Source organism: Panthera uncia, chromosome D1 (assembly GCF_023721935.1).
Source record: "Panthera uncia isolate 11264 chromosome D1, Puncia_PCG_1.0, whole genome shotgun sequence".
Lineage (NCBI taxonomy): Eukaryota > Metazoa > Chordata > Mammalia > Carnivora > Felidae > Panthera > Panthera uncia.
The window spans coordinates 110,598,314-110,610,765 of NC_064808.1; the positions used below are offsets into that span (position 1 = coordinate 110,598,314).

General features: G+C 41.6%; 1 long non-coding RNA gene across 1 annotated transcript; it reads right to left on the minus strand.

The window, feature by feature from the left end:
* Positions 1 to 286: 286 nt before the first annotated feature.
* Positions 287 to 8,896, minus strand: LOC125910895 (uncharacterized). Its single transcript, XR_007454208.1, has 3 exons — positions 8,637 to 8,896; positions 2,682 to 2,806; positions 287 to 499 (listed from the first exon to the last, which is right to left on the minus strand). It is a non-coding gene; the product is annotated as an uncharacterized LOC125910895 (long non-coding RNA).
* Positions 8,897 to 12,452: the final 3,556 nt, after the last annotated feature.

Consider the following 12,452-nt stretch of genomic DNA (forward strand, 5'->3'; position numbering starts at 1 on the left):
GGTAAGGCAATCACCCTTTCCTAAAAGGAGGTAGATACGGAGAAAGAAGGAGCGAGAAGGAGTGAGGGCAAGGGAAAGAGGAAAGGAGGGAGGGTGAGGTGCTAAGATCTGAGCTTTGCGCGCTTGCTTCTCTCCAAGTTACTCACCAGAGTCTTCCTCTTCCAGGTGAAACACACAATGCACGGAAGTACTTCTCTAGGAGAAAGCTACTCTTGGCAGTTTGAGGCCAGAACAGCTGCCTCTCACTGTCCCTGGCATCTACCACACTGCTTCTTTCCTCTGTGTCTTTACCTATGTTGGCATTTCTGCCAGAAACAGTTTTCTCACCTTTCCTGGAACATGTGCCCCTGTCCTCTCCTCGGGTTCATCACCACGCACTTGTATCCACCGATGCTGGCTTAGGTGTTCCCTGGGACCTCAGCACAGCACAGTCTGTTGTATTATAGGTGTATGCTGTCTGGTCTCTATTCCTTACTACTTCTCCATGCTTCTCTTTACTCTGAAAGTTCAATCAGACTTACATAGTTTATTGTTGCACACCTAGTACCTACCGTTGATTGGTGGGCGATCAATGAACATTTATTGAAATGGAACCTGAGAATGGGATGTCATGCAATAATTATTGTCTTTTAGCAGAGAGGTGACTTAAATCAGTGTTCCTTGAGATAAATGTTTTATTTTATGGTGTTCAAGCTGTTCTAAGTTTGAATTCTCGATTCACCTTAGAAGGAAATTTATATCTTAAATGTATCTTTTAGAACAAAAGAGACTGTTAATGTGAAGGATCAAATCTCCCCTGGTTCTTCTAAGCTTGCAGGCATGCCTGCCACGAAGAAGCATAATAAAGACTAGCTCCTCTGCATCTTTTAAGTCTCTAAAGAGCACTAAAGATGCCCTTGCTTACCTCCAAATGCCTTCATCTTGGCTGGGGGAGGGTAGTAGTTTCAGAAGCTTCCCATTGGTGCCTCTCACCCCACAGGTGAAGAAACCGACATGGGGTTTATGACTATTTTAGTTATATAGTTGGTGATCAGGGAAGTTAGTACCATATGGATCCGTAGACCTAGAGGACCCGCTTTAAGCCTGGCCAGGACTGTTTTATTTTCTGGTTTCCCGATGCTGTCATCTAACAGTGAGACTGTAATGATGCTTTGGGTGTCTAGGTATCAGTCTCCACTTGAGCCCTGTGTCTAATAGTCTTGAAGTACAGCTACAGGCTATAGAAACCTTGGGGAAAAACTGTGGGAAACATAATTGCATACATGCCGTGGTATTGAATCCTTCCTCCTGGGGATCCACTTGACAAGGTCACAGGGGCTTCCATCACCTCTGAGTTAAATTGTCTTAGTAAGAGGAATTACAATTTTCAGTTATATGTGGGTTAAAAACAATATCCCACCCAATGGTTAGTGTATTTGTATTATAATCTCATCTTTAGGGCTCCTGTCCACCCCCCCCCCAACCCCACACAACTCTTTTATTTATTTAAAAAGTTTCTTCTCTCTTCCTTTGGTTTGCTTTTCACTAGGAGTTCAATTCCTGATTTCATCAGAGATTACTAGAAAGCATAAGTAAAACTTCCTTACCTTATCTTCATCTTTTTTTTGAATCAGTATTTTTGTGTTCTTTGCATACATGCCTGTTAGTGTGATTGCTGAGTCGTAGGGTAGCCTTATCTTCACTATTAGATGGGAACTATGCCTACCATTTCCATTACCTGAGGAAATGTAATGTTTACCTAAAAATATTTATTTGTATTTCTTTTTATGTCTTTAAAAAATTACAGGGAATCATATCTGGCCAGATGCCTTTTTAAGTCAGGGTGCACTATCTTCCTCGTTTTTCTTGGGCCTGCTGTGAAGCTGGCCTGTTTTCATGGTCAACCCCAATGGAAAAACATCGGAACATGGAAGAAGATAATGGTAATTTGATGTTGATTCGTTTGTATGAGTCTGTACTTTAATGGTGACCCAGTTTCCCCAGGGGAGCTGTTCCAGTGCCTTTGCACAGGGTTTTTTGGTGGGCATTTCTCTTGTTTCTAACGAATAGAATCATAAGATGCTGCAAGTGTGTTTCTCTGTTATGCATCCTGGGAGAAAAGAAGGGATGTGACTAGTGACAAGAACTGACTGAGCTTTAGAATTTGTTAGGTTTTCTCTCTTTCTTCTCTCAATCTCTCTCTCTCTCTCTCTCTCTCACCACCCCTCTCTAATCAGCACGAATATTGTAACCAGGACTTAAATAACTCAGAATTTTCACCGAGATATTAGACATATTAAAACTGCTACTAATTCACTGTTTAATACATTAAATTACATCTCTAAGCCAATGAATGCAGAGTGGTCATGGGAATAATTGGTTTTGAAAATTTTCTTTTATATAAAAAAAAAATAGCTGCCCAGAAGAAACTCTTGGAAGATGGATTACATGAGCATAGCCATGCCAGGTAATTCCTTTCTACTTCCCTCGTAGATGACCCAGCTTGACGGGCGGGGATACCTGTCCTGAGTGCCCATTACATGCTCTGCTTCTGTGTAGGAAACGAGCCAGGTTGCTTTGCTATGAGCTGCAGGTTTTATTCCAACAAATGTTCCTGCCTCTCTACCAGCTGGCCCCTGATTTCCTAAACCTTTTGCCTTACAAGTACCAGTGACAAGTCCCGGCCACAACGATCCTTTTACCTGCCCTGTTTGGATGAATGTGCTTCAGTCTGGGACCTTCTGTTCCATTTGCCGTGAAATCCACCAGGGGTAGCTTGGTTGAGCCCGGGCATGTGGTCTCAGATCCAGTTAGGGTGTTCCGGCTCCTAGACACAGAAACCAGGATTTAAACAAGGGTGAATGCAGGCATGTGTTATCTCATGAAGGGAATTGTGGGGGGGGGGGGTAGTGCACTGTAGGGTTACTTAATAGATCAGCAACTCCAGCAACTCTATATCCCAAAGATGAAGACCATTGTGTCTTGTTTATTCTCTGTAAAGAAAGAGGAAACATTTTCCCCAAAGCACTTCCCACCCCCTGCCCTTTCACCCCCACCCCTACTTCCCCTAATGTGTCACCACCACACCTGCGATGCTTTCCTGCTCTACCCTGCCATTTCAAGAGGAGTGGTGAGGACTGCCCATTCAGGTGCCCTTGAGTAACAGACGAGGATGCCCCGACCTGCACACTGATGTGGGGAGGGTGGACACCTTACCAACACTGGGCTTTATCAAGGAAGGGGAAACGATGAGTACTGGTGGGTGGCCCATGGTGCCTGGCATGTCACCTTGCACTGCTTTGTCACACATACGAAGTCAGGCAGGTCTAGATCAAGCCCTGAATAAAACTTGGTCCTTTCAGGTAACTTGACCAAATTACTTAACTTTTAGGAAGCTTGCGGATTTTTTGTTTTTTGTTTCCATTTTTAAAGTAGATATAAATATAACTGTATTTTAGGGTTATTGAAATTATTAAATAAGAATAACAAAAATTATTAAATAAGAATTTTGTTTTGTTATAAAACAAAAAAGATTTATAGAATTCTGGCCTCACTAACTTCTCAGTTTAGTTTTTACTCTTCAGTTCCTTAAACCTATCAGTTCCGCATCCCTGGCAAAATCACATCAAAGTCTATAAATTTCATTCACTGCTTTGTGGGCAAGATTTTGCCTGAGAAGCACAATATCCTAGCTCTTCCAACCCTACTATAGAGCATCCACTTCGTTTCCTTCCCACTGAGGATGGAAGTATTTGCTGAGTTGGAATGTCAGCAAAATTTTTATTTATAAAATAAATTATTAATGGTTACATAACCTAGAACAAAGACAGTGCCATGTTGTTCTGACTGAGGAAACTGTATATCATGTAGAAGGTGACAGATACACTAGACATAAAACATGTGCCAACTTGTCACAGAACCTGAAGCAGACAAGTAGAGACCAAGCCCACTACTGTGACATGTCATCTGACCTAGTTTCAAACAATGTTTTGAATTAAAGCTGGTTTCAGGCCAGTAATACTCAAATTGCAATTGAGCGGTAGCCATGCAATAAAATCCCATTCCAGTGTCCCACTGCAAATGTATTTGATTTTCAAGTTCATCAGTGGAAGGATGCAATCTGTGATAAGCTATGAGGGTAGATCGAGGGCAGGAAACCTACCTGAGACTAAGGCTTGTGTCAGTGAGCTCACTAACTGTTCACTTAAAATTTTCTAGAAAATATGCCTTGAGGGAATTGCTTCTCTCCTTTGTTAGGCTTGCACACTTTACCTTGCACTTTGGGGCAACCAAACACAGAACAAAAATGTGGCTTTCCAGTCTGTCTGCTTTGGGGAATGTGAGCTCTCAAAGCAGTAAAGAGGAAGATTCCCCCTAACTGTCCTGTGCAGGACAGCTACAGCAGATGGGAGCAGCTTATCTGTAGGTTATCTGGTCCGTGGTACCCACCTGCCCACTGCCCCCAGCACAGACCTGTGTCCTCCCGCTGAGAGTGACCTCCAGGTGTGGACTTGCAGCCTGTGCTTCCACCCTGTTCTCACCTCTCCAGCCTGTGCTCTGTTTCTTCTCTTTGCTGAGCCCTTTGTAGACCAAAGCTTGGCTGGATAGTCTCTCTGGCTTTCTATCTCAGGTCCTCTTAATGATGATCTATTGATTCGACCCCAGCTCTCAGATGCTGCCTTGGCCATGGCACAGAGCCGTGAAAAGACATCCTGTCACTGTGCCCCACCAGGCTCCCCTGGGGACAGCCCTACACCCCAGACCCAGCTCCAATGTTGCTATTGTCTTGGTGGGGAGACTGGATAGAACTAAAATGCAATAAACCATGGGAATGCTGGTGGATCTAGGTTCCAGTTCATATTCTGCCATTTTCTATGTGATCTTGGACAGGTCACACCCCTTCTGGAAGCCTAGACAGCCTCAGCTGTAAAATGCTAATGAACTGATTTCCCCTGCAAGTAGTCTCTATAGAACCTTGGAGATATTTTCTCATTTAATCTTCAAAAGTGATATGAAAATAGAGTGTGTAATAAGAGTAAGGACAAAGTACCACCTAAATGCCTTCAGTAATTCCCTGTTATCATCATGGAATATAGGGATGGATGCCTGAAAATCTGGATATTAAAACTGTACCATATTCTGAGTATAAGTATCCTTACTTCAACCAGCTATGATTTTATCTGTGTCAGCATTCTTTGGTACGAATGTACAGTGATTAGAAGGAAAAAAGGTGTTCAAATGTGTGTTATATTTTGCTAATGAATCAGCAACTCATGATCTGGAGCCTGGATACTTTAAGTTAAGAGTCTTCCATGTACTTGTGTCATAAAGAACTCCTTTGTGTTGGCCATGAGAACAGTCGCCCCCAGTACCGGAGATAAAGGTGACGCTGTCCTAAGCTAGAAGTAGATTGGCAGTGGAGAGCAGCAGAGCTGACTCCTAAAGAGCTGATTTTTGAAGTCATGGATCCAGTCGTTTGACACACATTTGTGAGCATCTATGGTGTGTCTAGCACTGTGGATACAAAGACGTGGCTCCTCCTTTTGAGGATCTGGGCTTCAGCCTGAAAGTTAAATCAGCAAGTGCAAAAAGAGGGGGAGCACAGGATTTCTGTCACGTGACAGTGATACAGATAACGAAGTCTTGACGATTGCATAAAGGCAATATCCATTCAGCTCTGAGGAATACTGATCTGGGAGCTGTTCTAGACTCAGGCTTTCAGAAGGCGCATCAGAGAAGTCTGAGACAAGGGGCACAATCAAACTATGATAGAGTTAAGGTTTAATAGGAGAGGAGCTCTTTCCTAAAACCAGTTATGGTAAGAACAGAACAGGAGATCTACCCTCTGGACAAATTTGTAAGAGTACAATTATAGAGACAGTGTTGTGTGTGGATCTCCAGGATTTAATCCCCTTGTGTAAGTGAAACTTTACACTCGCTGAATAGCGAGTCAACCTTCCTGTCCCCCCGCCCCCAGCAGCCACCGCTCCACACTCTGCTCCTGTCTGACCACTCGAAGTGGAGTCATACCATCCCTGTTCTTCTGTAACCACTTATCTCACTCAGCATTGTGTTCCCAGGGTTCATCCGTATTGCTGCATATTGCAGGATTCGCTTCTTTTTAAAGGCCGAATGAACACTCCACTGTATGCACGTGTACACCAGTTTCTTCATGTGTCATCCATAAGGGGTGTTTACACTATTTCCATATCTTGGCTGTTGTGAGAGGGCAGATATCTCTTCATGACCCCGATTTCAATTCTCCTGAAAGAAGTCCTAGAACTGGGGCTGCTGGATCATAGGGTGCTTCTAGTTTTAAGTTTTTGAGGAAGAGAGAGGCTTATATATTATTTTTAAGGTTATTTTTTGTTTTGAGAGAGAGAGAGAGAGAATGTGTGTGTGTGTGTGTGTGTGCGCGCGCACGCGCGTGTGCCAGCGGTGGTGGGGCAGAGAGAAGAGGAGACAGAATCTCACTCAGGCTCTGTGCCATCAGTGCAGAGCTTGATGGGAGGTCAAACTCACAAACTGTGAGATCATGACTTGGGCTGAAATCAAGAGTCAGACCCTTTATCGACTGAGCCACCCAGACACCCCACTAACATTATATTCTTTACATTGCTATATTTTTATAAGAAAACTTGATATATGGTGAAGCCAGTTGCCCATTCTGTTCTACAAAATTGACTTAGATACAGATTTCTGCTTCTAGTCATGACAGAGTAATTGGGATTGGTTGTTCTCTCCTTCCTTAAACAATGAGATTATATGAAATGATGGATTTTACACATTAGACACAGGCAGCATAGAACAGTGATCCCTGAGAGAAGGGAAATGGAGAAATGAAGTCTATGATTGCCTCAGTTTACTGTCTGGAGGGAATTTCCAAAGTCACAGTGCAGAGAGGAGTAATCGAAACAGAGTGTATGATCTCCCCGAGTTGTGAAGACAGAGCAGAGAATTCAGGGAGAACAAGGCATCTGGAATTCTTCCTGGAATGCCAAGGGGAGGGAAGACCTGGAGAGATGCAGCACTGGAGATCCAGAGATGGTTTCTCTCCATTCTCACCCACGTCTGATTAGAGCATGCACACGAGGAGACGATGTGGGGCCAGGACAAGAGCCACTGTGAAGGAGCAGGTGAAAAATTCCTGGAGCCAACACAGGGTTGGAGTGATTCATGTGCTCAAGAGCCAGAGTAGAGGAATCTCATAATACCTGTGACACTGGGTCAAGTACTCAGAGGGTATTTAAATGCAGTAAGATCTGAAACGCCCTGAGACTAGAGCCTGCCCTGGTCCCTAACAAATCTTAATAGAACCTGGAAGCTTATTTGTTTCCAAATAATTTTGCTGAGTCCTCGAAAAAAGCTAAAATAGTACTTCAAGAAATAAAAAGAATTTCACACCTAATAATGAAAATTTACAAGGTCTGCCATTCAGTGAAAACTACCAGTTATGAAAAGAAGCAGGAAAATATAATCTATATCAGAACGAAAATGAAATTAATAAAAATAGACTCTGAAATGATGAAAATGATAGAATTGTTAGATAAGGACATTAAAACAGCTATTACCAAAATATTATATCAAAAAGTGGAGAGGAAAGCATGAAGATACTAATAAAAGACAGAGAAGATGCTCCCTTCCAGAAAGATCAAAATCAAACTTCTAGACGTGATACACTCAATATCTGAGAAGGTATTAATCACAGGTCAGACAGTGCAGATGAGAAAATTAGCAACTGAAGACATAATAATAGAAATGGACTCAAATTAAGCAAAGGACTGAAAATAAATGAACAGAACATTAAGAAGCTGCCTAAGATATGTGTAATGAGAGGAGACTTTGGGGAACGGCAGAAAAAAAAAAAACAATGGCTGAAATTCTTCAAAATTCTTGGAAACTATAAATGATCTATGAATCCTCCAAACTCAACAAAGCACAAACACAGGAAACGTGAAGAAAACTACACCAAGCCACACTGTAATAAACTGCTGAAGTGGGTAATACAAGGCAACTAAAAACAGCCACAAGGGAAGAGCTGAGAGTGACATCTGACTTACCAGAATCCCTGCCCGCAAGAACACAGTGAACTAATCTGTAAAGGTCTGAGAGGGGAAAAAAGAACCTCTGCTGACTTAGAATTCTGTACTCAGCAAAAGAATCATTAAAAATGAAGGTAAATAAAGACTTTTTCACATATACAAAACATACAAGAATTTAACACCTGCACTACAAGAAATGTGAATATTAGTCCTTCAGACAACTTAAAAATGATGCCAGATGGTAATTGAAGAGCACAGGGAATGGTAAAAATAGGTGCAGATAAGGGAGGGAGAACTTCTCTTATTTAAAAAATAACTCAAAGATAATTGACTGCTTGAGGCAAAATAGTAACAGTGTATTGTAGGTTTCTATCACATAGAAGTCAAATGTAGACAGTGGCACAAAGATCAGGATTGGTGAAATGGAAGTAGCCTGCTCTAAGTCCCTATATTATGGATAATGTGGTATAAAACCACTTAAAAGTGGAATCAGTTAAAGGTGTACACTATTACCCCTAAAGCAATGATGGCAAAAAAAAAAAGAGGTGTATCTAATAAGCCAATAAAGGAAGTAAAATGTAATGTATTAATTTTCTATTGCTGCGTAACATTTACCACACATTTAGCAGCTTAAACAACCATATTGAGTATCTCACAGTTTCTGTGGGTCAGGAAACCAGGCACAGCTTATCTCAGCCCTTTGCTTGGGATCTGATGTGGCCAAAACTGAGAGGTTGGTTTAGCTTCATTCTCATCTGGAGATCTGAAGAGGGAAGATCTGTTACCAAGCTCGTTCAGGTTGCAGAATTCATTGCAAGCACCCCTCCTCCTCTGCCACTGTTCAGTTAGGGGCCACTCTCAACTCCCAGGGCTGCCCTTACATTCCTACTGTGCTGTTTTCAGTACCGCTCACGTCATAGGAACTTACATCGTTATGTCATGGGGGTCAGCAAGAGAATCTTTCTTACTTCTAATAAGAACTGGATACTTTTTTAAAAGACTCACCTGATTGGGTCAGGGCAACCAAGGATAATTTCATTTTTGATTAATTCAAAATCAAATCACCAGGAACCTTAATTGTAGCAAAATCTCTTCATCTTTACCATAGCATACCCTAATAATGGGAGTGAAATTCCATCATATTTGCAAGTCCTGTCCACACTCAAGGGTAGAGGAATATACAGGGTGTGGACATCAGGGGTAACAATCTTGGGCAGAACTGTGCCTATCACATGGAATTATAAAGAAGACTCAAGGAAAACAAAAGAAGGCAGAAAAAGAAAAAAGTGAACACAGAATAGATTGGCGAAATAAAACAGCTAGCAAGGTGGTAGATTTAAACCAAACCATATCAAAAATCACATTAAATTTAAATTATCTAAACAGCACAATTAACTGGTAGAGGTTGTTTGACTGGACAAAGAAACAGGATCAACTATGTACTGTCTATAAGAAACTCATTTTAAATATAAAGACACCAGCAGATTGAAAGTAAAAGGACAGAAGAGGACTTCTTAACACTAATCAAAGGAAAGCTGGGGCAGCTATGTTTATTATAAAGTAGATTTGGGAATCTTTCCAACAATAAATAGGGTGATCCAATAATGATAAGAGGGTAGCTTCATCCAGGGGACATAGCAATGTTTGTATATTGATAACAGAGATTCAAAATACATAAAGCCAAGTGATAGAATTAAAAGGAGGCATCGATCTCCAATGATAGTTGAAGAGCCCCCACCCATGACTCAACTGACAGTACAAGTCCAAGGACAATCAGTAGACACAGAGAAGCCTAGAACAACACTATGATCAGTGTGACTGCACTGACATTTTAGAAACACTCTACCAAACAATAGCAGAATATACATTCTCAACCTTGGCACTACAGCATTTTAGATGGGATTCTTACCTGTGGGGTTGTCTTGTAGGATTGTGAATTATAGGATATTTGGTGGCATCCTAGACCTTTACCCACTAAATGCTAGTAGGACCTTCCCCCAGTTGTGACAAATAAAAATGTCTCCAGATGTTGCCAAATGTCCCCTCAGGGGGCAAAATCACCTCCAGTTGAAAATTCCTGATTTATAAGATAGCTCTGCCATGACATGTGCATTTAGGGGAGAGAGAGAAGGCTAGCTAGTTTTCTCATCAAGCCAGCCTCTGGGTCACAGTGGTCACAGGCTATCTTGAAATTAATGGACATTTCAGAATTTAGTAATAGTCTTCTTGTTTTCATTTCAAAATGTGGGATGGGCTATGGTTTATTCATGGATCTCCACTGATAAGTTAGTTAGAAATTGCCAAATTGGAAAAATAAATAAATTGGCAAATGGTGAATCCAGTACTACTAGCTTTGTGCCATTATTCATTCATTTAATTCAACAAGTGTTTTCAAGTGTTTTCCATCAGCTAGTAGCTGTTCCAGCACTGGGAACATACTAGAGACCAAGTCAGTACTCTTGCTGTGATAGAGCCCATGTTCTTGTAGCAGGTACCAAACATAACAGAAACAAGCAAGTGTGCGTACAGGGTGTTACGTGGCCAAAGAGCTATGGAGACAAAACAGGATACAAAAGACAAGGAGTTGAATGGGGAAAGTGTTCAGGGATAGTGACAGGAATAAAATGGCAGCTGATGAGAGGACCTGAAAGAAAGAAGAAAGTAAGACAGAATGTGTGCATTTCCATTTCAGGTAGAAGGAATTTCCATTTCATTGCACTGAGGCAAGAGCTTGCTTGAGAATGTTCCAGGACGAGCAATGAGGCTGCAGAAGCAACAGTGGTTGAGTCGGAGTGGTGGGGGGCAGGGGAGCAGGTGAAAGAGGCAGCAAAGCCCCAAATCACATAGAGCCCCTGGGTCATTGTAGGGATTACGCCTGTTGAGTGCAATGAAAGACCATTAAAAAAGCTTTTCAAAGAAGTGAGGCTGCATTGCAAATATTGTAAGAGAACCGCTTTGGTTGCGGGGTTGACCCTAGATTGTGGGGGACAGTTAGAGGCTGGGAGGCCAGTTAGGAGGCTGTTGTAATATTCCAACTGACCGTGATGGTGGCTCCATCCAGAAGTGGAAGCAGGGGAGGTGGTAAGGAGTGCTATATTTTGGATTTATTTTGGAGACCCAGGATTTCCAAACAGGTGGAGGGAGAGAAAAAGAGAGGAGCCAAGGATACAACTGAGGTTTTTAGCCCACGAAACTGGAGGAAGTGAGCTGGAGCTATCATTTACTGTTTCTGGGGACATGTTCAATTTGAGATGTCTTTTAGACACTTACGTAAAAATGTCGAGTGATCCATTGGCTATAATAATCTGGAGTTTAGGGAAGAAGTCTGATCCAGAGAGATGAATTTGGGAGTCATCAATGCTTAGCTGGTATTTTATTTTATTATTTCTTTTCCAGCTTTATTGAGATATAATTGATGTGTAACATTATATTAGTTTAAGGTATACAACATAATGATTTGGTACATGCAGATACTGAAAAATAATTACCATGAGAAGTTAACAGCTATCACTTCACAGTTACAATTTCTTTTCTTGTGATGAGAACTTTTAAGATCTACTCTATTAGCAACTTTAAAATATATAGTATAGTAATCTTAGCTATGGTCTCCATGCTGTCCCTCACACCCAGAACTGATTTATATTATAACCAGAAGTTTGTGCCTTTTGACAACTTTCACCCATATCCCTCAACCCACTCCCCACCTTTGGCAACCACTAAATCTGGCCTTTGATGCAGAGTTCTGGTTTTTTTTTTCTGGATTCTACATGTAAGTGAGATCATACAGTATCTGTCTAACTTCACTCAATGTGACACCTTTGGGGTCCATCCATGTTATCACCAATGACAGGATTTCCTCCTTGTTAATAAATGAATAATATTCCATCACGTGTGTGTACACCACACATACACACCATATCTTCTTTGCCCACTCATCCATCAGTGGACACTTAACGTTGTTTCTATGCGTTGGCTGTTGCAAATAACGCTGCAGTGAGATATTTCTCTGAGAAAGTGATTTCATTTCCTGTGGGTATGTTGCCAGAAGTGGTATTGCTGGATCATGTTAGTTCTATTTTTAAATTTATGAGGAAACTCCATACTTTTTTCCAGAGTGGCTGCACCAGTTTGCATTCCTACCAGCAGTGCAAGAGGGTTGCCCTTTGTTTCCTTGCCAACACCTATTGTTTCTTGTCTTTGATTCTAGCGATTCTCACACACATGAGGTGATAACTCATTGTAGTTTTGATTTTCATTTTGATAGCTGGTATTTTAAAGCTACTTGGATATGGATATAGATAGAGGAGTAGGATGTCCTAGGTGTGAGCCTGGGGCAGACCAACATATGGAGACTGTGTTGATGAGGACAATGTGCTACTTTTACTGCTGCAACAAATTACCACAGATTTAGTGGCTTGAAGCAACATGTCT